The following is a 4,509-nucleotide window of genomic DNA, read 5'->3' on the forward strand; positions in this document are numbered from 1 at the left end:
GATTGAATGTTCATAGGCCAAACTACCTTCTCCCACTCTCCAAGGAAGCCGAGTATATTATACAACACCAAGGGGAAGACATTGCCGAGCCCTCCTTCTCCATTATCACCCCACCTTACCCATTCACCTACCATAAATTTCAACCCGAAAATGTTAAGGCGGGAAATGACTACTTGACTCTCTTGATGAAAGAAATGCACAAGCAAGCTTATGAGGATAGAGTTGTGGACATGGCCCACCTGCGTATGCCCAGCCGATCTGTGGACAATGGCAGCGGTCTTTTTGAAAGCCACGCTCGGCGGCGTAAAGGTGCTTTCGACCGGATCGTTTAAGATCGGTCGGTTTCATCTCGGTAAGGGTCTCGAAACGATTAGAGATGTTCGGAGTCGCCACCAAGCATTTGTGGGATGCCTGGAACCCGTTCGAATTCCACTTTATACCTCGGTCAAATCGAAGCACAAAGCAGCGTTTGACATAGGTACTAAAGATAAGGAAATCGTCCCTCTTCAGCATCCTATCTCTAGAATGACTCTCGTACGCCCTGGATAAGGTCGTCCACTATCCAAAGTTTCTGAGTAAGAGGTGAAGGTACGTATTGGGAAGCCCTTTAATCAGACACCCAATCCCGCCCGCGTTTAGCGGCCTCTACTGATCGATCTCGGTTGGTTGAATGCAAAAGTTGATGAAACGGTTTAAATGCATGAATGCGCATCCAATGTTTTAAACCTAACATGTGAGAGCTTTCTAAGTCGGTTGATTTAATCCAAGTATCAAGTATAAGATGTCGAGTTGGATTAATGATCGATTTGCATGCAAGACGGAAATTAAACATCCATTTACCGTATTAGGTTTAGGGTGCATAACATGATCCATTTGTCTTAGTAAGGCATTTGGCAAATATGGTTTTGAATAATCGAATAGTCATCTGATCCGTCCTATATCCGGGTTAACCGGAGTCGGGATCTGTTGGGGTTGGTGTCCTTAACAGTTAGTGCAAGGACTTATAAACCTCTAAAAGGATCAAAGGGCATACTTTGGTATTATTATCAGTTGATCCACGTTTATCAATAACGGTTGGCTTGCTAGATAAGTTTGACGTTATTGTCATACAGATGGCGGTGATCAACTGGTCCCTAAAAGTCACACCTATAGGATACGTTTGAGAGACGTGATAAGATGGAAATACAAATCATGTAGATGCCAAAATTGACTAACCAGTTAGTCCGAGTTATTTGACTAGTGATTAGTCAAATATGTGATGTTGAGATATTATATTTAATACGGATTAAATATCATGGGCTAAGGCGAATTAACCAGTTAATTCGTAAAATTAAATATAAACAATTTATATTTAATTAAATGTATATTGAATATAATCATACAATACTGCTTTGTCGGACACGAATTAATAATTCAGCTAACCCGTATTATTAGCTGATGCCTTAATTTCCGATAACCGATAACAGTTTATAATATAAACCCGTCATATACATTTTAGCATTTGGTGAACTGGACCTCGAGCTAAAATTAAGAGGAAGTGGAAGCCCACTTCCCCATGCATGCATTCGGTCCGGCCGAACCAAACAAAAGGAGAGACTCCCTCTCCTTTTGACCTAATCATCATTTTGAAACAAAAATTAGGGTTTTGAAGAGTATTCTTCTCTGAAAAACCTGAGATCTCTCATCTCGAAAAAACTCACATCAGTTCTCCCTATATTGCAAGGCAATCGGAGAACACTGTTCTAGCACAAGGGCATATCTCGGACAAAGTCTTGGGTGCAACGATTAGGAGGAAATCGCTTTGATTTACTGTTCTTTACGCCGCAATTTAAAGGACCCGAGGTTGATTTCTAATCTTTATCGTTTCCTTGTTATTTTCGTTTTATGACTATAAATTACATATGAATTTTACGTTATAATCCTTAATTCGAAGGGTAGTATACGGATATTAACCCACAAGTGGTATCAGAGCGAGGCCACGTAAATTTTTATATGTGTTTTTCATCAAACGATTGTTGAAACGATGAATTTTGGTTAAAATTTTGTCTCGGCAGACCATTTTTTTTACTCGCAGAATTTTTTTAATTTGCTGCGTTTTTTTTTGTTGCATTGGGAACCGTGTCTTGTTTACACGGTTGCTCTTGTTGTTGTTTTGTCTCGAAAACCAAACCGTGCCATGTTTTACGCGGCTGTTTTTGTTTCAAATTTCATGTTGTTTTTACATGTTGTTATTTTATACGAGATTATAGCAACATGTCAAGTTTTTGTCAATTGTTAAATTTGTTTTGATGCGTTTTTGATCAAAATTACAATTGATTTTGTCTCGACAAACTGTTTTTCACGAGGGTTTTGAAGTTTCAGCCACATTAGCATTCGATCGAGCGTATTTCTACTCGATCGAGTGCGATTCTTTTTGTTTACGATCGATCGAGTCCCCGTTGTACTCGATCGACCTGTTTCAAAAACCTTTTGCTCGATCGAGTCCCCATTGTACTCGATCGACCCTTTCTAAACCCTCTTTTGCTCGATCGAGTTGTCCTCGTACTCGATCGAGCAGATTTGCTGATAAAGGTACTCGATCGACCTCCAGGTTAGTCGATCGAGTACTCCTGATTAGCATACCCCTCGATCGACTTGCGGTTCATCGATCGACCCCTGTAGTTCCTCGATCGAGCACTTGTGTCCCTGGATCGAGGGATTTCCGTTTTAATGACTTTGAAAATTTGTTTCTTTTTGATTTAAATTTTCTTTTGGCTTCAATATGTACTTTATACGGATATAGTACACTCGCTTAATAGTGAATCGGTTCACTCACGTACCATTAAGTTATTTTAAAGCGTTTTTAAAGTAACGGATTGTAATGGATTAAAATTAAATGATAGAACCGGTTTTATCACATTAATTTTAATCATTAAAAGGTGGTTTGGATAAATTTAACATAATTACGGAATTATGTCACGAATGAATTTGTTTTTAGTTGATGCATTTTTATTCATCGTTAATTTATGAATGCCGTGAATGCCTTTTATTACGTATTTAATTATTTTGCAAACGGTTGTAACTTAGTGTGGCCTTAGTGGAACGTGTTACCGTAATGATGGAACACGGTCTTGGTTGTATTTTGAGATCTCGCATCTCCGTTTTGGATTTTTCACTTGTAATTACAGTTTTAATTAGAATGTAAATAGGTGTATATTTTGTAATTTTAATTGTAATTTTTGAGAAGACCAAAGATGGAGACCAGATGCTCACTCCCGCTACTTGGATCAAGATGGAACATCAAGACAAGCTTTTCGGGTCCAACGGTGGATTCCAAAGTTGTATTATGTTCTTTTACTAGGATAGGCCACACTAGGAAATTTTTATTTACGTATTGCATTACTTTATTTATTTATTGTTACGATTATTTGCATCATTTTTCCGCCTAAAAACCAAACCACCTAATTTATTGCATGAAAACTGACACATATAGAGGTCACGAGTTAGTTTTCATTGACATTCTCATGTCACACGTTTTAAGCCATCATCCAAATAAATTCATTCACGACAGACGCTAGTTATTCGTTCACTTAATATGAATTATAATTTTGTTGATGGGATCTTCCTCGTATAAACCAAAATTGAGAACGGTCTTTATAGGTCAAACTCCAATGAGTCCCTTCTTCGTCGGTAGGCATACTATGACCCCTTCTACGTCGGGTAAGTTGGAACCGATTGACCTATTTTATCTCAACACTATGGTCACTCGTACGATCCTGTGACTATGGTGGACTATAGATAGGATTTACTGAAATCTATCGACCAAGAGTTCTTCCGGAAGAATTAGCTAAACAGTTGGCTTATCAATTTACTGAAATTGAGTCTTGGAATCACTTGTATCATTCTTGAGGGAGATCAATTATGCAAGTGCAAGAGTCTACATGTTTAAAATGAATTTTAAAATAGACTTAAATCACCTCGATGAGTTGCTTATTTCGTTTTGTTTTTCTTTCTTTTTCAGTGTAGATCACGTTTTAAATCGCTAAACAACAAATGGCTGGTTCAAGTGATAACCCAATGCCAAGTGCCACTTTGGACCGTGAGTCCTGGCTTAGGATCTTCATGAGTCGGATGAATCGGTCTACTCGATCAAGAATGATGGATCCAACTTCGGACTGGGAGGCGATTACGGAATGCTGCGCGCTGCGACGGAAAGCTCGGATATCTGCTTGAGCCCATGCCGTTAAACCCAGGCCCCACGGCTGGAATTAACGAAATCAACGAGTATAACGATTTCGCTTTAGAAGCGGGTGCGGTAAAGAACGTACTTATTTTTGCAATGGAACCCAATTTGCAGAAACGCTTCATAGCCCAAGGTGCAAACAAGATTTTCACCACGCTCACTAAGGAATTCTCGAAAGCACCGAGAATCGTGACCTATGAGCATACCACTCGCTTCTTTGATGCGAAACTCCGAAAGGGCCAACCGGTTAGCCCACACATTCTCAAAGATGATTGAGAATGTCGAGA

The sequence above is a fragment of the Silene latifolia genome, chromosome 7, assembly GCF_048544455.1.
Source record: "Silene latifolia isolate original U9 population chromosome 7, ASM4854445v1, whole genome shotgun sequence".
In the NCBI taxonomy this organism is placed as follows: Eukaryota; Viridiplantae; Streptophyta; class Magnoliopsida; order Caryophyllales; family Caryophyllaceae; genus Silene; species Silene latifolia.